The sequence below is a fragment of the Urocampus carinirostris genome, chromosome 12 (assembly GCF_059441175.1).
Source record: "Urocampus carinirostris isolate Australia breed hairy pipefish chromosome 12, RoL_Ucar_1.0, whole genome shotgun sequence".
NCBI classification, from domain to species: Eukaryota; Metazoa; Chordata; class Actinopteri; order Syngnathiformes; family Syngnathidae; genus Urocampus; species Urocampus carinirostris.
Window position 1 is genome coordinate 36707684 of NC_142360.1, and position 23534 is coordinate 36731217.

General features: G+C 40.0%; 1 protein-coding gene and 1 pseudogene across 3 annotated transcripts in view; both read right to left on the bottom strand.

Moving 5' to 3' along the window:
* The window catches only part of lingo3a (leucine rich repeat and Ig domain containing 3a), a 133934-nt gene that overhangs the window by 98409 nt on the left and 11991 nt on the right, over positions 1-23534 (bottom strand). For 2 of the 3 annotated variants that reach the window (XM_088349551.1, XM_088349550.1), the window contains exon 2: positions 15556-15878. The gene's annotated coding sequence lies outside the window, so the exon portion shown is untranslated. Of the gene's footprint in view, positions 1-15555; positions 15879-18770; positions 18913-23534 lie in introns of those variants that run through there. The other variant, XM_088349552.1, reaches the window with a different exon arrangement.
* Positions 997-1140, bottom strand: LOC148355783 (U2 spliceosomal RNA; annotated as a pseudogene).

Genomic DNA, 23534 nt, shown 5'->3' on the forward strand with positions numbered 1-23534 from the left:
GAAAATACGGTAGTTTATAATAATTGAGTTTATGGGCCCAGTGTTCTGGTTTGCCCGCGTCCCTGCGTCCTAGACACATTATTTTTGCTGGGGACGCATCGTCTCAAATCAACGTGCGTCCCCGGGACGCAACTTTTTTGACACAAAATTGTCCTTATCATTTTTTTACAAAGATTTACCGCACTCCAAACTTTCCGTCAGGCAGATCCGCCATTATTGTTTTGGTCTCGCGGTTCGAGTTTTCGTCCGCACGCCGATCTCCAGTTCGAGTTGTGTAGGGAAAGTCCGTTTCTTTTTAGAGAACCGGCTTTTTCGGCTCAACTCATTCAAGAGAGCCGGCTCTCAAACGGCTCACTTGCTTTGATGCATTATATTACGAATGATGATGTTGTATAAAGAAGTTAGGAAAAAAAGGAAGTATAAAAGGAGAAAATGACAAAAGACAGGTTTGTGGTGATCCCTTTTAATCAGTATATTACCAACAATAATTTAATGCAGAAAATGAATTCATAATTTGAATAAGAAAACGTTAATAATAAACCTCATTCATGTCGAGCAACTCAGTGTCTCACAACAAAATGTTCATTAACAATATATATGATATAAGGAAACACATGTAGAATATAACATGTTAAACTACATAAATAAACATGTTTAAAAAAAAAATAGATTTTTTTGTATTTTGTAAGGGAATGGAGCACACAAAATTTTGAGGACCCATAGATCTCTGTTGGGACCTATAGATTTTTGAGCATGCGAGTCCCAGCGACCCATCACTTTTCACAGGTAAAATGAACACTATGGGCCTGAGGTGATTTAGAATACCTTTGAATTTAGCGAATGAGAGGAGGAGGGATTTTGTAAGGTTTATTATCAATTATCCATTATCCGTTATCGGTCTAATCATAATACGCTACAAACCCAAGGGGCCGAGACACTTGCTCCCAGCCAAGAGGCCGAGTCAAGGTCCTAGCCACAGAGACATGCAGCGATCAGTGCGAATGCACCCTTCCCGGAGGTACCGCAATACCGGGCCGATGCGTGGAGTGGACAGAGCAAGCTCTTATTCCATCTCCGAATTGCAAAAATCAAACTTAGATACAAGGTCCTGACCTGACCGACACATGCCGAGACCACAGTTGCCGACACCTGAGCACAAAGTACTCAGTTCAACAACCACAGCCTTCATGATCATGGTATCTCCCCTGCCAGGTAACACCTTCATGATCATGGTATCTCCCCTGCCAGGTAAGTAGGAAGTAAAGTGGTGCCTTGAGTTGGAGGCAACTTAGTGGAGGGACAGTTAAAATGTTGACATAACTTAGCTTTCCCCAGTGTCTGTTTACGTCGGGCGTACAAGTTATCAAACGTCTCCGCCCGGGTGGCCGACAACTTTTTCAAGAAAAAAACGAATCTTCGTTCGGTTTGGGAAATTCAGAATTTTTTTTCGTTTGGCAATTTGCATACTTAGCAGCCAATCAGAAGCCTGCATCGGTTAACTTGGTGCTTCCGGACTCTCCCGAGCGTTATAAGGTCGTGCATTTGCATATCATTTTCCAAAGTAGACGCACAGAGAACACTAGAAAAATGGATAAGTGGTTAGGAATCAAGCCAAAACCTCAGAAGAAAGATTCAAAAGAAGCTAACAAAATTGATGACGCTACAAAATGTAAACGTACATTAAAAGCATCGTGGAAAGAGGAGTTCACGTGGTTTGTAGCAGACGACGCAACGCAAACCTTGCCTGAATGAAGATGAGTAAATACAGGTACATATTATAACTAGATTTATAATAAACTTCATTTTAAAGTGTTGTTCTGTTATATAATCTGATTATCAATCCTTAATACTTTTCAACAATGTTTTTTTTTTTGCGATGAGTCGTCTTACTGTGTTCCAAGTTGTGAAAAATGGGGCAGGTGTCCAGTAACATTTTGTCAAGAGTTTCAGACACTGTTTTTACTGTTTGCTCTATGCTAACTCAGAGTGCAACGCGCCTTATACAAAGCTAACAATCAACAACGCTTCTTATAACCCTTTTAACAAAATGTATTTATATAAAAATAGTCGTATATTCTTTATCCTCTGTAAAGAGCGATTAATATTACTGTAGCTTACAGAGGGGTTTGACCTGATCTGTGTATTTTTGTGGCTGTTGTTAGATTCTTAATACTATTAATATTGTGTAAATTATCTTCTATCTTTTCTTTTTTTCATTCTCTTAGTAAAATGTGAAACTGGAGTGCCACGTCCAATTTCGTTGTCACAATATGTTCGACCCATTTTGTAACAATGATAATAAATGCTTATTCTATTATATTCTATTATTTTAAAATAACGCAGCTCTTTAGGATTTTGGTGAAAAAAATACTCCAGTTTCCACTTGTCCTGGAAGCGGTGACCCTCACAGTCAACTTTCCTTTTTTTATTTACAATCGCTGTGTCGGACAAGGGTTGTTCTAACATTTTCACAGAAAGCCAAGGGCAAGGTCGCCAAAGGGCTACTGCCATCACTAGTGAAATGGAATACTCAAGAGTACATGTTGATCAGAACAAAATATTGAGATAAAAAAGGTAAAAGTATTTGTTTTTTTGTTTTAGGGAAATCATTGTATGGCCTTGTGGTGTTGGTATCAATGAGTGCTAAGTGTACTAGTATTGGTCAGAAGAAACACTAAGCGAAATAAATAAGTAGACATATAGAATTTGTATCAGGGACAACTTCGTAACAGAGCCTGTGGTATTGGTATCAATGAGTACTTGATAGCACTCGTATTGGTCAAAAAATAATGCTATAGGTGGACATATGGTATTTTGTATCAGCCTGTGGTATTGGTATCAATGAGTACTTAAAAGTACTCATATTAATCGGAAAGAGAAAAATTTAGAAAAAAACTGCCCTAGGTAGATATATTGCATTTGTTTTAGGGATATCATTGTATGGCCTTGTGGTGTTGGTATCAATGAGTGCTCAAGTGTACTAGTATTGGTCAGAAAAAACACTAAGAGAAAAAACAAGTAGACGTATGGAATTTGTATCAGGGACAACTTCGTAACAGAGCCTGTGGTAGTGGTATCAATGAGTACTTGATAGCACTCGTATTGGTTATAAAATAATGCTATAGGCGGACGTATGGTATTTTGTATCAGCCTGTAGTATCTGTATCAATGAGTACTTAAAAGTACTCGTATTATTCGGAAAGAAATAGTGAGAAAAAAAACTGCCCTATGTAGATATATGGCATTTGTTTTAGGGAAATCATTGTATGGCCTTGTGGTGTTGGTATCAATGAGTGCTAAGTGTACTAGTATTGGTCAGAAAAAACACTAAGAGAAATAAATAAGTAGACATATAGAATTTTTATCAGGGACAACTTCGTAACAGAGCCTGTGGTATTAGTATCAATGAGTACTTGATAGCACTTGTATTGGTCAGAAAATAATGCTATAGGCGGAAATGTGGTATCGGTATCAGTGAGTACTTAAGAGTACTCGTATCAATCGGGAAAAGAAAAATTAATAAATAAAAACTGCCCTAGGTAGATTTATGGCATTTGTTTTAGGGAAATCATTGTATGGCCTTGTGGTATTGATATCAATGAGTACTCCTATCGGTCAGAAAAAATACTGAGAGAAAAAAATGATGACCGGGTAGTTTTACTACATTTTTCACTTTGATGTACTTCATGTTTGCCTCATCTTCACTCGAGCGATGCGACAACAACACAAATATCACATTTTCTTTGAACTCAGGGGAACGTAAAATATGCAGCAGGTGCGACCAGTAGTACTTTTTTCCCTCACGTAGTAACTCGGGAGAAAAACCCACAACTTCAGAGCCCTTCAAGCCGATACCACCAACACGATGCCTGACATTCTCGCTTTGAGCCTGACGGCCATTAACTTTAAAGCAGGCCACGTTTTTAAAAAAAAATACAGCTCTGATATGTTCATTATTCATGTAGGCTAAGCTAGATATGAATTATGTAGGCTGAAGCATACATTCCATCATTGCAGCATAGTAAAACACATGAGTACTCCTTGAAATGACAGAACTAGAGTAGACCCCCCCGGGATGTGGAGACCCCGCTTTACAGCGTTTTTACTTGATGTTTTCATCCTTTCGTTGCGACATTTTGCATGCACCCAAATGTAAAAAACATTGGTTTGCATTAAACCATCATAGATATGCGAATACATCATTGGCTGAATTCCCTCCCACTATGCCTTTCTCTTTTTTCCATTTCAAATCTCCTGTGCTCCGTAAAGACTGTGATTCGGTGAAACGATACTGTATTTTCTCTATTTATTTGCTATGGGTCCAAGGTTTGCAGTAATGCTAAAGGAAAAAGCAGAAAAAAATGAGAATCATGGAAAGGATGCTTGCAATTTTCAAGAAATACAGAAATAAGGAAGCAATTAAAGTCAGAAAATGTTTTACTAGTATTATAATCTTGGAAAGTGGAAGTTTTGAAAATAGTTTCATTTTTAATACACCATTGATGTCTCCTTCCCCTCTGCATCCACCCGCTACTCAAATCAACCAGCTCAAGTCACGCCACCACATGTATGTACATTTATATCTATTTATAATGTTTTAAATCCTATATTGTACAAGTATTGCTTACTATTTACTATTTTGTTTATTTATGATAATGTATCATGTTTGCTTCTGTGGTACCGGGGGTTTGTCGCTAACTACCATAGTTTTCTATCCCCTATTATACAACAATTTCACTTTGCATTTATCAGTACCAGAACGGAGACAGGACCCACTTGCGTTGCGTTTCTCACAAGTTTCATTGGAAGAAAGAGAAAGGGCTGCGCCCACGATCCGGTGTTCGCTAGACACGGGAAGCTAGTCGCTCTGATACTCGGATTGCGCTCTGAACGCAGAAGTGGATCTTCCGTGGCGAGCGATGGCGGTGTCAGGGACGAAAAAAGCGGGCCGATAGCCGGGACAGGATAGCAAAAACGTGGTCGGGTCGGTAGCGGGTCGTAAGCCAGAATAGGAGAGAAGACGTAGTCTGGGACAAAAAGAGTTAGAAAGCCGGGACGGGAGAGCAGACGTGGTCAGGATCAAAAAACGGGTCGAAGCCGGGGACAGACGGGAGCAAAAAACGGGATAGGTGGGAGTCAGGGTCGAAAGAGGCTTGCCTAGTGTTCACGTAGGTCTGCAGACGGACTGACAAAAGGGGACTGACCGGACTGGGTTCAAATACTGATCGGGAGCCAATCAGAACCCAGTTGGCGCCAAAAGAGCGGGCACAGCTGAGTCACATCATGACAGTATATTCAACTTACCTTTGTAAATTACATTTTAGACTCTAATGTAACTGTACCACCCACAGCCTGCCAGGAGGCATATAATTAAGCAAAATACCATTGAAGTCTATGGGTTGCCATTGACTATTATTGGGAGCTGCAGTACCATCCGTGGTCTGCCAGGGGGCGTATGATTTAGGGAAAAAAATATGTTTTACCTTAAGTAGGAAAGACCAGACAGAGCCACCACTGTAGCAGAAATAGCTTGAAAAAAACTCATATATCGATACATTAAATCAAATTGAGCAGCTATCAAGGCAAAACTGGGTAATTTGGCTTCGATTAACAGAAATCAGAGATGGAATTAACTGTAAATCAGGGACCCCCAACCTTTTTGAAGCTAAAAGATTTTTGTTACTGATTAATGTGGAATTTGAAATAAGTTTCTAGAAGACAAGTTGTTGTTACCATGTTATTAATATGTTATTACTGTCTTGTAATTATTACTGCTGTACACATTGATACTCGACGCCCATCGTTGATCACCAATAAAATATTCTCTTTTTCCCACGTTTGCATTAAATGCTCACAGCCAATTTAGAAATGTTGGCAAATCTAATCTTATGTCATAAAAGTGTAAAATATTCATACGCTCTATCCACGCTTGAATGGGATAAGTGCATTAAAACCAAATGATTTGAAAGCATACACAACTCAAGGAAGTTTTATTGACTGAGGAAAATGGCGGATGGGACTTCATTACTTTTTATGAAGCGTGGGGGCGCTCTTATTATTTTTGTGGAAATCCTTGCTCAGATCTGTTGGATCTTCATTTGTGCGTGCTTTGCTTTCATAATAAGGCTTATATAAGACTCCGTTTTTTGCGACTTTGTTTGATCCAATATGGCTCTTTCCCCATTTTGGGTTGCTGACACCTGGTATAAGTGTAACGGGTGTAATAATAATTTTTGTTTTATTGAAATTCCTGCTGAAATATGTGTATAGTTTTTGGAAAGTGTCCTGCAATGATGAGTCCAACAGTGCCACCTGCTGGTATGGGGTAGGGTTTGGTTTTGGCTTCTGACATGTGACCGGGAGGCGGGGTTTGTTGGCAGTCTACAGAGAGAGCTGCTAACGGTAAGATACATCTTTTGGTGCTCCACAAAAGAAGTTAATTTTAAACATTATAACCCCAGCTGACAAATCTCTCAACATACACAGGAATGTGATTAATGTTGTCAAGGTGTTTGGATTTATTTTCGTTTTGTTTCTGTTTTACTAAAATGTTAATTCCCCTTGTAGAGATCAAAGAGATCGACGCCAGCAGGAAAGCTAATGTTGTGACTCATTTCATCTGCAGGTAAATTGTATCCGTTGTTATACTCATTATTGTTCTTATTTCTATTTTCTCATATATATAAAGAAAAATATGTTGAATTCATTTTAAACGTTAAAAAATTCACTATACGATCTCTTGTTAAAAGTATCTTGTTATAATGGATGTAAAAATGTATTGTTATATTCTAAAATGTATTTTATGTAAATTGAAAAGAAAGCTCTTTGATATGCTTTGGGCAGTCTACAGAGAGAGCTGCTAACGAGATCAAAGGGATCAAAGCCAGCAGAAAAGCTAATGTTGTGACTCATTTCATCTGCAGAAACTGTAATTAAAAAAATCTCATCATCCAGTCCAGCGTTAATGTGGATCTTTGGTAGGACAGGTACGCCGCGGTTACATAAGACTATTATTCTCAAAATGCAATAAAACAAGTCTCCTGAATATAAAAGAGGCCACTAGCTTTCTGTGTTTTCGAGAAGCAGACGACACTTGTTTTCATAGTAGAAGAAGAAGCTAGTTAGTAGAAGTTGGTTGTTTACATTGTAGAAAATGACTCCTGTTTAAGTGTAGAATCCTCGTTTTTTCAACTTTAAAGAAGATGAGATGTTTTCAGAGTAGAAGAAGATGCTTGTTTTCATAATTGAATATACAGTAACGCTTGTTTTCAGTGTAGAAGACAACACTGTTTCTCAGTGTAGAATAAAAAGTTTATTTTCCAAATAAAAGATGCTTATTTTCAAAATGAAAGATGACATTTTCAAAGTGGAAAAAGCGACTTTTTTTGCCAAACAAAATACATTTTTGTTATCTAAATCATTTCTTCCTCATGCCATGAGGCTCTTTAACTCCACTCGTGGGAGTAAAAGCCCACATTAAACCCCACCCCCACAGTATCTATCTATCTCTCTATCTCTATCTCTCGATCCATCTCTCTATATCTCTATCTATGTCTCTATTTTTCTATCTCTATAAATAGAAAACAAAGTTTTTTCACAAAACAGAAGCAAACGACAATGTCTTCAGCGCCGAAAATACACTTATTTCAAGTGTAGAAGAATATACTATTTTTTACTGTAGAAGAAGATACTAAGATTTAGTGGAGGAAATGATGCTTGATTTCAGAGTAGAAGAAGATGGTGCTTGTTTTCAGCTTAGAAAATTACACTTGTATTAAACCGAGAAGAAGACACAACACTTGTTTTGAGCATAGAAGTTGTTTTTAGTGTAAAAAACGCTTATTTTCAGAATTAAAGGAAAATGCTGGTCTACTGGTGATCCCAAGAGCCAAGAAGAAATCTGCAGGTTGGAGAGCGTTCTCCATTTGTGGAATGCTCTTCCCCCTGAGATTCAATCTGCAACCTCAGTGGAATTGTTTAAATCTAAGCTTAAAACACACTTCTATTCTATGACCTATATTTTATGTCTAAAATATCTGTGTAGTATTTGCCCTCATGTCGGTTTTAGATCAGGGGATGGCGTCATGATAGTCTGTGGTTTGCAATAATCGGTGGTCTGTGCAGCCCTTTGAGACTCTTTGTGATTCAGGGCGTCACAAATAAACATGACTTGACTCAAGAAGAAGACGGTGGTTGGCGGCTTATAAAGCTATAACGGTCGTATTCGATATTGAAGAAAAACGTCTTCTGAGCATCTCCAGCCCTCATCCCAAAATACAAGATCTTAGCTTGGGCACCATTCCACTTCGGCTTCCAGCTGGCCGTCCCGCCCCCTCCGTTCGATCCTTTAGAAAAGCCGCGGCGTGGCGTTTCCCGCTAGCGCTTCACTGCCGCCGTAAAGCTGAAAACAATGCAGCTCGGCAGCGATATCATTAAGTGGACTTAATGTGGCTCTTGAACGCCGCTGACAGTTTTATGTGCGACCGGGGGGATCAGAACGAGGAGAGCGGGGCCGAGTTGCGCAAGGATTGGGTCGGGGGCGGCAGGGGGTTGCCGGGTTTATCGACGGTTCGACAATGCCGCACTGACTAATTGACCTGTCCGCTGCCGTTTTATTACCGACATCACGAGCGCGCCCCGCAAACCGATTGCATACAGTGCCGTGAAAAAGTATTTGCCCCCTTTCCTGATTTCGGTGTTTTTTTGCAAATTTATCACTCACAAAGGTTTCTGATCCATTCATCCATCCATTAACTGCACTGCTTATCCTCAGTAGGGTCGCGGGGGGTGCTGGAGCCCATCCCAGCCATCTCCAGGCAGTGGGCAGGGGACACCCTGGAATGTGGGAGGAAACCGGAGTGCCCGGAGGAAACCCACGCAAGCACGGGGAGAACATGCAAACTCCGGGCAGTGAAAAAGCTGCGGTCAATCATGGACAATTCATCACATCCACTACACAGCATCATCTCCAAACGGAAGGGCAGCTTCAGCGACAGACTGCTGTCACAGTCTTGTTCCACGGACAGACTGAGGAGATCATTTCTTCCTCATGCCATGAGGCTCTTTAACCCCACCCGGGGGAGTAAAAACCCACATTAAACCACACACCCACATTTGCATATTATCCTATTTTTATTACAGTGTGTATTTTCGTAGCACTATTTAAATACTCTATGGCAAAACGTTATAGTGGGTATTTTTGTATTTTATTATTTTATTTTCAACACAAGGATAGTGCTGGAAGTGTGAATTTCCCTATGGGGATGAATAAAGTATCTATCTATCTATCTATCTAGACATCTATATCTATCTATCAATCTAGACATCCATCTATCTATCTATCTATCTATCTAGACATCTATCTATCTATCTATATAGACATCTATCTATCTAGACATCTATCTAGACGTCTATCTAGACGTCTATCTAGACGTCTATCTATCTATCTAGACATCTATCTATCTAGACATCTAGACATTGATCTATCTATCTAGACATCTATCCATCTATCTAGCCTTCTAGACATCTATCTAGACATCTAGACATCTAGACATCTATCTATCTATCCAGACATCTATCTATCTATCTATCCATCTATCTATCTAGCCATTTATCTAACTATCTAGACATCTATCTAGACGTCTATCTAGACGTCTATCTATCTATCTAGACATCTATCTATCTAGACATTGATCTATCTATCTAGACATCTATCCATCTATCTAGCCTTCTAGACATCTATCTAGACATCTAGACATCTATCTGTCTATCCAGACATCTAGACATCTATCTATCTATCCAGACATCTAGACATCTATCTATCTATCCAGACATCTAGACATCTATCTATCTATCTATCTATCTAACTATCTAGACATCTATATCTATCTATCTATCTATCTATCTAACTATCTAGACATCTATATCTATCTATCTAGACATCTATATCTATCAACCCATCTATCTAGACATCTATATCTATCTATCTATCTATCTATCTATCTAGCCATTTATCTATCTATCTAGACATCTATCTATCTATCTATCTATCTATCTATCTAAACATCTATCTATCTATCTATCTATCTAAACATCTATCTATCTAGACATCTATCTAGACATCTATATCTATCAACCCATCTATCTAGACATCTATATCTATCTATCTATCCATCTATCTAGCCATTTATCTATCTATCTAGACATCTATCTATCTAGACATCTATCTAGACATCTATCTATCTATCTATCTATCTATCTATCTATCTATCTAGACATCTATCTATCTATCTAAACATCTATCTATCTATCTATCTATCTATCTATCTATCTATCTAAACATCTATCTATCTAGACATCTATCTAGACATCTATATCTATCAACCCATCTATCTAGACATCTATATCTATCTATCTATCTATCTATCTAGCCATTTATCTATCTATCTAGACATCTATCTATCTAGACATCTATCTATCTAGACATCTATCTATCTATCTATCTATCTATCTATCTATCTATCTATCTAAACATCTATCTATCTATCTATCTATCTATCTATCTATCTAAACATCTATCTATCTAGACATCTATATCTATCAACCCATCTATCTAGACATCTATATCTATCTATCTATCTATCTATCTATCTATCTAGCCATTTATCTATCTATCTAGACATCTATCTATCTAGACATCTATCTATCTATCTATCTAGACATCTATCTATCTAGACATCTATCTATCTATCTATCTATCTATCTAAACATCTATCTATCTAGACATCTATCTATCTGAAAATGACAGAATTCAGAATGGGGGAAAATCCTTTTTCACAGCGATGTACGTTCCGATAGCATTAGCGCTACGGGTTGGCTTCGGGGTCTCCCGACAGGCACTTAATGATCCGTAATGTTCCCGCTATGACAAAGCGGGGCCCCGATAATGACGCGCCGAAGCTGCCCGGGACGTCTTCAATCAAACAGAGAGTTGTCGGCGCACGGATCAATAACCACTTGGCTCGGAGGACCCGTTTGGACTCCGGCGCTAACCAAAACAAAAGTGCCGTTTAATGCTCAGACTTTCAATTTATTGGCTGAGCGCGCAGCGGGAACGCAACATCAGCAACAAACAAAGTGCGTCCGTAAAGAAACTGTTTGAGTCGAGCTGGTGATTTAATGCTAACAGGCTAGGCGCTAACGCCAAAGTGTTGGGGTAGGTTGACTAGCTGGAACGCAACAAAAGGACAAAACAAAACTGTATTTCAAAATAAAGTACAGTATGTTCACTTTGGTAACTTAACAATAACCTTGTTTTGCTTTTGTACAATTTTGTTGCTTACGTAACGGGTGTAATACTTACTTTTGTTTTATTGAAATTCCTGCTGAAATATTTTTGTCGTGTCTATTATTTTCTCCAGTTTTCTTTCCCATCTAGTTTGTCCTGTTTATTTTCGATATCCTCTTTCATTATCTAGTAATTCATATCAAAACTCAACGAGCTCAAGTAATAACATTTTTTTATTTTTTTTTATCAGTGTAGGGAATTCTAGCATCCTTCAGAGAAATACAAAGATTTATGGTGGAGCAAAAGCAAATCCCTAAATATATATATATATATATATATATATATATATATATATATATATATAGGGCAGCACGGCGGTGCGGCACAGTTCCAAGGTCTTGGGAACCTCCTGTGTGGGTTCAAATCCAGCTACCGGACTTCCTGTGCGGAGTTTGTATGTTCTCCCTGTGCTTGCGTGGGTTTCCTCCGGGCACTCCGGTTTCCTCCCACATTCCAAAGACATGCATTTCAGGTGGATTGGCCGGTCCAAATTGTCCCTCGGTGTGAATGAGCGAGAGGGTTGTCTGTCCCTGTGTGCCCTGTGATTGGCTGGCAACCAGTTCAGGGTGTCCCCTGCCCACTGCCCGATGATTGCTGGGATGGGCTCCAGCACCCCCGCGACCCTACTGAGGATAAGCGGAGTAGCTGATGAGATGAGAAGTTTATGTTGTCTATTTTTTGCAATGGTGAGAAAAACAAAACCATGTACGACTGTTATGTTGAATGATTTTGTCAATCAATAAAAAATACATAAATAAAATAAATAAATGAAAATAAATCCCAAAAATAATTAAGTCATTCTTTTGAAAATGGGTTTTTAAAGCATCATTTAAGGGAAAAAAAAACACAGAAAACCGAAATTGACAAAATCAAATTTTGGGGAGGAAAATGAATAGAACAAAATGTAGTTTTTGCAAGTTTTAAGCATTATTTTTCATGTTTTGCTGTTTGTGATATGATTTTTATAGACTCTTTGTACCGAAGGAGATGCGAGTGAAAATAAGGTAAAAATAAAAATATTAAAAATAAGCTCAACCGTTTGCCAACTGGACATGAAATAAGATTATTATTCCATTTTTTTCTCATTTTTATGTATATTTTCCATTAAAAACAATGAATTCTTCAGTGGCAGTGAGGATGCTCACAATCCAAAAAAGAACCATATGCATAATTCTCTTTTTTGTGTTTAGTTTGACAGTAGATGAGTGGTCCACATTTTTCAGGGTTAAATCTGAATTTTCTAACTTGTGTACCAGCAGGAAACAAATAAGTAACCCCTGCTTTCGATTCAATGAAAAGGTTGCCAAACACTGAGTTAAATAACCTCCACTTGTGTAACCTGCAGAGCACTCATCCTCACCTATCCACTGATGCAAGCGGAGATCCAGTATCTCATCCAGCCCGCACTGTCACCCTCAGTCACTTCTCACATTTTTGCTCCTTTTTCAGCCCTGCAAATTGTTTTTTTTTGTGCCATGTCTGTTTTACGAGATGAGACGGATCAAAAAATGAAAAAAAAAAGATAGAAACAAAAGAAAGCGAGTTAAAACCAAAAAATTAGCAGTCAGGCAAAAGGATGCCTTGCTCTCGGGCGCCATCTATTGATCAGGGTTTGTACCGTATTTTCCGCACTATAAGGCGCACCGGGTTATAGGGCGCACCCCGAAAAAATAGTTTTTGGTCCTATATTTGACATACATAAGGCGCACCGGATTATAAGGCGCTACAATGGGAACATGGACAAAACAGTCAGATAGTTCAGTCAAACTTATTATCCCCTTAACATTCCGAAAGCTTGCCAAGAAGCAAATACGTGTCGTAGACACGTGCGGATGCGGTGTCCGTACGATGTCACTCAAATGCATCGTTCCAAATATCATTCGGAAGGTTAGTCTTGGGATTCAAGAAATGCCAACCATTCCTTAGTTTCTATTTTCTTTTTCGCTCGCAACTTTACTCTGCATATGACAATAAACACTTGGAATTGAGTTTAATTTCAAAAAAGACCCATCACAGAAACATTGACATCACTCTGAAACAAGATACTGGGAAAATATATAGCCAGAGTGGCTCACCGAAGTCGTTGTGTTCAATAATAATGTGCAACCATGGTCCTCTTATATCCGTGAGTGTAGTAAATCCAGGAGAGTAAAATATTTACAAATACAGAATGGTAATACATGTTTTCTTTATGCCGCAGACAACCAGACTTGCTATTCACATTCATCTTTGTCGGCGAATTGCAGGCTTTGTTTTGCCCCTTAGCCTATACAAGCTTGTAAATGATAAAAAGGATCCGCCCCCTTTACCTCCGAATAACTTTAGCCAATAGTGATCGATTCAAATGATGATTGACACATTGGTTAGCCAATGAAACGCCGGTAAATAAATCCCAGCATACACCGCGGACTACTTCGCCTTCGGGGGAAAATCTAGTCGGCGGCTGCTTGGATTAGTTGCAAGACTTTACGACTTAATATTGATCCATAAATAAGGCGCACTGTATTATAAGGCGCATGGTCAGCTTTTGAAAAAAATAAAGGTTTTTAGGTGCGCCTTATAGTGCGGAAAATACGGTACATCTTTTTACTGGCCAAATTTAAGCAAGTTTTTGAAAGCCATTTTTCCAATTTATCCAGTACCATTAAAAGAAAATCCGGTATGAACATGTATTTTGCAGACCCTTAAAAATATCTGCAATTAACATATGCAATTTTTAATCTTGCGTGTGCATTCATGAAGACTTTTTGATCTTGAGTAAATCACAAATATATTTGTTTTTAAAACAAATCTCTCTCCATAGAGAGGTTGGGTTGTGTAGCTTATATTTTCAGGTACAGGAAGTTCTTCCTATTACAATTTACCACTGGAAAACTACCTTAATTTTTTACATGGCCCATAATAAAATGTCCAAAACGTATACGTAACACTCGAACTAATACCCATTTCATAGTGCCTTGTTTAGGTCTAGCATGCACGTGTCCTCCTGGGGGCGACCCCTAGGGGGCGATGACGCCTTATAGGACAATGCCGTACAAACTAATGCCTGCTGCAGTGAATCACAGGAGAAGAAGAAATGCAATGGCAAAACGAGGGCACCGGAGAGCAGTGTCAGCGTCATTTTTAAGCAGACTTGTTGAGGAAAAATGGCAGCAATTTTAAGCATTCACAAGCACTTCACACTAAACACAACATTTGAACTAAAAAATGTTTAAGGATTTGAAGCACCTGTATGAACCCTATAGATTATTACATTTTAAAATGTTTAAATAAAATAAAATAAATAAAATTTGTCAGCTCGGACTGTCAAACATGTGGCCCATGAGACAAATCAGAGAAGCGCAAGAGAAAAATGAGATGTCGTTTTAGGTATGTCCACCTGAGGTCGCCAAAGTCAGCACCCACTCCCAAAGAAACCGTAGCTGAAATCTGTTCTCCATTGTCTAACGTTTGTCTCTGGTACTGTGAATTAAAACAGCGTGATCGCGTTTTCTGAGGGGCGGCAGGAGCTCAGGAGGTAAAGCGCTCGTCTTGGGAGGTTTTATTCCCGGCTCCTTTGTGTTATATGTGAAAGTGTCCTTGGGCAAGACACTGAATCCCTGATGCCCCCGATAAGCAGGTAGTTGCCTTGCATGCCTGACGCTGCTATCGGTGTGTGTGAGTGTGTGTGAATGGGTAAGCACATTGTAAAGCACTTTGGGAAGTCTTCAGTGACATTAAAAACGCGATATAAATGCAGACCATTTACATTTATATGAAATACAGCACCAAGTACACTCACTCTGGGTAATCTCACAACAACCCCCTCCCCACCTTAAATCCTATCCTTAGATCTATACAGTTCACGTAAATCACCCTTTTTCACTTCAAACACGGTGAATTTCTCCTAAAATGAGAGATTTTCATGCCTGAATTTAAAAAAAAAACAATAGAAAAAAATTGGAGCGAAAAAGAGATGTCACATTAGCAGTCAGGCATAACCATGCCTTGCTCAAGGGCGCCATCAATCGATGCCGTACGCGAGGAAGAGCGGCAGCCTGGGAAAACTGCAGCGCCCTCACATCATCAAAGTGTCACGGAGAGAGGCTGGGAAAAGACGCGATGAAAAAAAGCGCAACACAATCGAAAGACCCGTCTGCATAAAAGAAAGAAAACCTATGCAAAAAAAATAAAAATAAATAGGTGCCGGGAACGAGAAAGAAACTCACCCAGGACGGGAAGTTGAACGGCGCTCCTTCCACATCTGCAAGTCTCTGCGATGCTTTAATCTCGTTCCTCCAAAAGGAAGCCCCCTACTCTCCTCTCCCTCCTTCTTTCCGTCCCGGTGGGATTCGAGCAGAGATCCGAGCTCCGGCGAAGCGGTGAGGAGCAGCCACCGGTGCCTCGTACCGACTCGGCTCGTTGCACGTGTGGGTAGGAGGGTGTGCAAGTGTGTTTTTGAAACAGGACCCTGCTGCTGTTCACTGAGGCATCTGGGCTCTCTCTCTCTTTCTCTCTCTCTTCGTCTCCATGGGTGTGCTGCGTTCAAGTCCTGCAAGACAGAAGGGGAAAAACGAGCTTTCAGTCTGATATCAATCACCTGTCAGGACATTTCTACCTAAATGAGGTATATATGCAGGGTTGGGTAGGGTTACTTTAACTGGATTACTTTCAATGACTTTTGGATTACTCCAATACCAAATATCCTAATAAAAGACAAAAGAAACTAAATATGAATAAAATGAGTACATTTTCTTGCAGGCTTGGGGAGTAACGGACAGGGTTGGGTAGGGTTACCTTAACTTGATTACTTTCAATTACTTTAGGATTACTCTAATACCAAATATGCTAATAAAAGACAAAATAAACTAAATATGAATAAAATGAGTACATTTTGTGCAGGCTTGTGGAGTAACGGACAGGGTTGGGTAGGGTTACTTTAACTGGATTACTTTCAATGACTTTTGGATTACTCCAATACCAAATATGCTCATAAAAGACAAAAGAAACTAAATATGAATAAAATGAATACATTTTGTGCAGGCTTGTGGAGTAACGGACAGGGTTGGGGAGGGTTACTTTAACTGGATTACTTTCAATGACTTTAGGATTACTCCAATACCAAATATGCTAATAAAATATGATTAAAATGACTAAATTTTGTGCAGGCTTGGGGAGTAACGGACAGGGTTGGGTAGGGTTACTTTAACTGGATTACTTTCAATTACTTTTTGATTACTCCAATACCAAATATGCTAATAAAAGACAAAAGAAACTAAATATGAATAAAATTACAAAATTTTGTGCAGGCTTGGGGAGTAACGGACAGGGTTAGGTAGGGTTACTTTAACTGGATTACTTTCAATGACTTTAGGATTACTCCAATACCAAATATGCTAATAAAAGACAAAAGAAACTAAATATGATTAAAATGACTAAATTTCTTGCAGGCTTGGGGAGTAACGGACAGGGTTGGGTAGGGTTACTTTGACTGGATTACTTTCAATTACTTTTTGATTACTCCAATACCAAATATGCTAATAAAAGACAAAAGAAACGAAATATGAATAAAATGATGACTCACAACACGTGGTAAGCTTTCTCTCCTGGCTTTGATCTCTTTGATCTCCGGCAAAACGAACATAAAATGCGACAAAAACAAAACGAAAATAAATCCACAGCTTGCCAACATCATTTTTGCCCTTCCATGTATTCCAAGCCTGCACAAAATGTAGTCATTTTATTCATATTTAGTTTCTTTTGTCTTTTATTAGCATATTTGGCATTGGAGCAATCCAAAAGTAAAGCAGCACGGCGGCGCAGTGGTTAGCGCTTGTGCGGCACAGTTCATGTCATGGGAACCTGTCGTGGGTTCAAATCCAGCTCCAGACTTCCTGTGCGGAGTTTGTATGTTCTCCCCGTGCTTGCGTGGGTTTCCTCCGGGCACTCCGGTTTCCTCCCACGTTCCAAAAACATGCATTTCAGGTGAATTGGCCGGTCCAAATTGTCCCTAGGTGTGAATGAGCGAATGAGTTGTCTGTCCCTGTGTGCCCTGCGATTGGCTGGCAACCAGTTCAGGGTGTCCCCTGCCCACTGCCCGGAGATGGCTGGGATGGGCTCCAGCCCCCCCGCGACCCTAATGAGGATAAGCGGTATGGCTGATGAGATGAGATGAATTGAAAGTAATCAAGTTGAAGTAACCCTACCCAACCCTGCTAGTTAGTTTAGGATGTATCAATCTGGCTGGCTTCTGATCTAGTTATCTAGTGAGTTTAGGATGTATCAATGTGGCTGGTTTCTGATCTAGCAGTTTAGCAAATTTCCAATCTAGCTAACTTCTTATCTAGTTATCTAGATAGTTTAGGATGTATCAATTTAGCTGGCCTCTGATCTAGCATTGTAGCTAGTTTCTAATCTAGCTAGCTTCTGATCTAGTTATCTAGTTAGCAGGGTTGGGTAGGGTTACTTTAACTGGATTACTTTCAATTACTTTAGGATTACTCCAATACCAAATATGCTAATAAAATATGATTAAAATGACTACATTTTATGCAGGCTTGGGGAGTAACGGAATACATGGAACGGCAAAAATGATGTTGGCAAGCTGTTTGGATTTATTTTCATTTTGTTTCTGTGGCATTTTCTGTTAGTTTTGCCGGAGATCAAAGTAATCAAAGCCAGGAGAGAAAGCTTACCACGTGTTGTGAGTCATCATTTTATTCATATTTGTAGGATCCAGCTGTAAAAAAAAATACTACAAGGGAATCGTTTCAGGGTATGGCAATCCTTGAATCCGTTTAACCAGTTTAATTTTCAACCCACTGTTGCCATCTCCTCCACCCCTCTGCATCCACCAGCTACCCCACTCGACCAGCTCAGATTATGTCACACTAAAAGTAAACAAAAACTTAAATTTACCTTGACATGAATATGTTTTTTACAGGGTATTACTTTTCCCATTTAGGAAATCTGCTGTTTTTTCCAAAATCCTAAATTTTCAACCCCCCAAAAATGTCTTATTCCAATGCCAAGGAGACCCATTATTTAAAATTTAAATATTGTAGGACCTCAAGAGGTAGAGGACTCCTTTTGGGACCTAGAGTTCGCAGGTTCGATTCCCGGTTCCTCCGAGATACACGTCAAAGTGTCCTTGGGCAAAAGACTAAACCCCCAAATGCCCTTGATATGCAGGTAAGCACCTCGCAGGGCTGACCCCTGTATCGGTGTGTGAGTATGTGTGTGAATGGGTAAGTGTGAAAAGCATTGTAAAGCGCATTTGTTATTTTAGTTTCTTGTGATGGAACACTTTGCACATTCTCAAGCCGAGAAAAAATAAAAATAAAAATAAAAACACTACTCCATTACACATTCTGCTGATTTCATTTTCAAAAATCTCCCAGAATTCCATGTCTCTATAATTGTCATGATTACTGATACGAGGCACCTGAGTCTGCTCCTTTGACGCCAACTGCCGTCTTCCTGTCATCTGTTGTCAGTCCGTCTGCAAACCTCATCTACGCCAGGCAAGCCTTCCGAACCTGACTCTCTCCTGTTCTGATTCCCGTTTGATTCCCGGCTCCGACCCATTTTCTGAACTTGACTACGTTTTTGCTCCCCCGTCCCGGCCACCGCTCTGTTTTTCCCCGCTCTCGACACCGCCATCGCTCGCCACGGAAATACCACTTCCGCTTCTGAACAACCTGCTCCCCACGACCAGCGATCTACCGATCCTGTATACTATCCTTTCCCTTCTTCCTAATAAAACTAATAGAAACGCACGCAAGTGGGTCCTGTCTTCGTTCTGGTCCTGACAATAATCCGAATTTGATTCCATTTGCCTCCACGCTTTCTCATTCAGCATTCACAAGATTGTTTGCGAACATCTGGTTGTAAAATGAAAATACTTTTTCAAATGTGAAGAAGATTCATTTTCCATCATTTCTATAATGGCCTCTCTGTCCCATTCCCTCCGGTTGCCAACATTTGTTCTGGTAGCCTGCGTGACTCCCTAACAAGCAGGATAGGAGCATTTCTGCAGGTATTCTCACAAAAGATGATAACCAGGAGCCCGAGGCGGTGCAGGAAAGTCACATATGGGTAAAAATCAAAGAGGTGCCGTGTTTCACGTTAGCTAACGTTGGTGCCCAAGAACACAGATGTCCCTTTTTGTCCTTTGTTGACCGGCCTCTCATTGCAATCAAGTCAAGGTATGTTTATTTGTGACTCCCTTAATCACAAAGAGTCTCAAACCTATTGCAAACTACAGACTATTATGACACCATCCCCTGATCTAAAACCTACACGAGGGCAAGGAAAAACTCAAAAACATGTCAAATCAAGTCAAGTCCAGTCATGTTAAAATTGTGATGCCCTCAACCACAAAGAGTCTCAAAGGGCTGCACAGACTACATACTATTGCAAACTACAGACTATTATGACACCATCCCCTGATCTAAAACCTACACGAGGGCAAGGAAAAACACAAAACCATGTCAAATCAAGTCCAGTCATGTTAAAATTGTGATGCCCTCAATCACAAAGAGTCTCAAAGGGCTGCACAGACCACATACTATTGCAAACTACAGACTATTATGACACCATCCCCTGATCTAAAACCTACATGAGGGCAAGGAAAAACTCAAAAACGTGTCAAGTCAAGTCCAGTCATGTTAAAATTGTGATGCCCTCAATCACAAGGAGTCTCAAAGGGCTGCACAGACCACATACTATTGCAAACTACAGACTATTATGACACCATCCCCCGATCTAAAACCTACATGAGGGCAAGGAAAAACTCAAAAACGTGTCAAGTCAAGTCCAGTCATGTTAAAATTGTGATGCCCTCAATCACAAGGAGTCTCAAAGGGCTGCACAGACTACATACTATTGCAAACTACACTACTCCTATTCACAAGGGTCTGCATTTCTATAGGGCTTTTCAGGTCAATGAAGACCTCCCAAAGCGCTTTACAACGTGCTTCACACTTACCCATTAACACAAAAACTCACACACTGATAGCAGCGTCAGCCGTGCAAGGCAACTACCTGCTTATCAGTGGCCTTAGTGATTCAGTGTCTGGCCCAAGGACACTTCGACATGTAAGCCGGGAATCGAACCAGTGACCTTTGTATCCCAGGACGAGCGCTTTACCTCCTGAGCCTCCCCAAAATCTGAGCGTTACCGCTCTTTCTTTCTTGCACCCTAAAAGGTGCGCCGTGTTACCTTGTCGCACGTTGACCTTGAACGTCCTCTGCTCATTCTACAGGAGGCTCCCTTCACACAGCAATAATAACAAACCCCTACCCCACTCACCCCCGCTCGAGGATGCTAGACCCCCCCCGGCTGCCGGCAGAATTCTTCAGTAAATTATTGAGCGGCCGAGTGTTGATAAATACGATATGCATAAAACATGAAGGCAGTGCGCCGCGGTAACTGCGCAGGTTGAAAGGGCTGTACGTCAACACTGGACTCAAAAGTCCTTCGTCAATTCGGAAGTGCCCTTATTACTTTCTCTGTACTTGAGAGATGCTAAGAGTGGGGGAATGTCAAATCATCATAATAATCAATTGTTTGTATTTGTTACTTTGTACCTTGCTATCAACAATTCTTTTTATGGCAAGCCATCTGCGTTTCCTGCATATAGGGTCCACCCCCAATTTGTGATACATTTCTTCATGAAGGCTTATTTTTGCGCAAAATTTGGAACACAGAAGAGGCTGCCGGGTCATGGCGAATGCCACGGTTACATCAGGTTTGTTTCTTGTTTCGACATTTTGTTAGTTGTTTTGTGAACACTAGTTTGTATTTGTTACTTTGTACCTTGTTATTAACAATTCTTTTCATACCGGGCCTGCCGCAGTTCCTCCTTCCTTGCATATAGGGTCCCCCCCTAATTTGTGGCACATTTCATCATGAAAGCATATTTTTGCGCAAAATCCGTAACGCAGAAGAGGCTGCCGGGTCATTGCGATTGCCACGGTTACATCAGGTTTGTTTCTTGTTTCGACATTTTGTTAGTGTTTTGCCAAGCACTTGTTTGTATTTGTTACTTTGTACCTTGCTATCAACAATTCTTTTTATAGCGGGCCTACCGCAGTTCCTGCTTCCTTGCACATAGGGTCCCCCCCCTAATTTGTGGCACATTTCATCATGAAAGCATATTTTTGCGCAAAATCCGTAACGCAGAAGAGACTGCCGGGTCATTGCGATTGTCACGGTTATATCAGGTTTGTTTCTTATTTCGACATTTTGTTAGTTGTTTGCCAAACACTTGTTTGTATTTGTTACTTTGTACCTTGTTATTAACTATTCTTTTCATACCAGGCCTACCGCAGTTCCTGCTTCCTTGCATATAGGGTCCACCCCCAATTCGTGATACATTTCATCATGAACGCATGTTTTTGCGCAAAATCCGGAAAACAGAAGAGGCTGCCGGGTCATTGCGATTGTCACGGTTACATCAGGTTTGTTTCTTGTTTTGACATTTTGTTAGTGTTTTGCCAAGCACTTGTTTGTATTTGTTACTTTGTACCTTGCTATCAACAATTCTTTTTATAGCGGTTCTGCCGCAGTTCCTGCTTCCTTGCATGTAGGTTCCACCCCCAGTTTGTGGCAAATTTCATCATAAAGCATAATTTTTGCGCGGAAAACAGAAGAGGCTGCCAGGTCATTGCGATTGTCACGGTTACATCAGGTTTGTTTCTTGTTTCGACATTTTGTTAGTTGTTTTGTGAACACTTGTTTGTATTTGTTACTTTGTACCTTGTTATTAACTATTCTTTTTATAGCGGGTCTGCCGCAGTTCCTGCTTCCTTGCATGTAGGTTCCACCCCCAGTTTGTGGCACATTTAATCATAAAAGCATATTTTTGCGCAGAATCCGGAACACAGAAGAGACTGCCGGGTCATTGCGATTGCCACGGTTACATCAGGTTTGTTTGTTGTTTCGACATTTTGTTAGTTGTTTGCCAAACACTTGTTTGTATTTGTTACTTTGTACCTTGTTATTAACTATTCTTTTCATACCAGGCCTACCGCAGTTCCTGCTTCCTTGCATATAGGGTCCACCCCCAATTCGTGATACATTTCATCATGAACGCATGTTTTTGCGCAAAATCCGGAAAACAGAAGAGGCTGCCGGGTCATTGCGATTGTCACGGTTACATCAGGTTTGTTTCTTGTTTCGACATTTTGTTAGTGTTTTGCCAAGCACTTGTTTGTATTTGTTACTTTGTACCTTGCTATCAACAATTCTTTTTATAGCGGTTCTGCCGCAGTTCCTGCTTCCTTGCATATAGGGTCCAACCCCAATTTATGGCACATTTTATCATGAAAGCATATTTTTGCGCGAAATCCATATCAATGGAAAAAAAAAATCCATGCTTTGCTATAAGACACCTAGCGCCAACAGCTTTGAGAAAAGCCAGTGTAAGGGAAAAATCTTCAAGCATGCCGTTGAGATTTATACCGTCCTTCCTCACACAATGATTGACCATCCATGACTTGGCAGCTACCTGTGCGCAATTTTCTGTTTACAACTCAGGGGGGATTTTGTCAGATCTGGCGACTGAAACCGAGGTGACTTGTTAGCTAGTGATATTTTCTGGTGCTAAACTTGGTTTTGCATTTTCAAACGCAATCGCATTGAGTATTACAGTAGACCCCTGCTATACTGCGACACTACCTTACAAAATTTTCAGCTTAAGGAGCGGAAAACGATGTTTTTTCTGTAATTCTTCATAAAGTTTTTTCAACCACAATACAACATCAGCAAAAAATAATTTCGCATGCCCTAAAATGTGTTCGAGCTTATTTTGAGTTATGCCTCTAAAATGCCTGATTTCTATTGGTGGATGCATTATAAAAAGGCTGGTTTGCTATTGGTGCTCATCACGGCATCATAAAAATGCCAATTTTCTATCGGTTAAACAACCTCCCACAATGACTTTCTCTTAATTCAGTTAGGAAACTCGAGTAAATACTTTGCAGGCAGGGGAAATAATACTGTATTTATGTGCTGTATTTATTGGTTATGGATCTCAAGGCTAGCAGTGTAGCAAAAACAACCATGGAAACCAATATTGTGATAATAACAACAGATTACTTCACTTTATGTTACGATCGGGCAATGCTCTGGACGATTATTAAATATAAGAAGGCGATTAAAGCAAGGAAATACTTTATGGGCTTGAAAATCCTCGCAAATAGG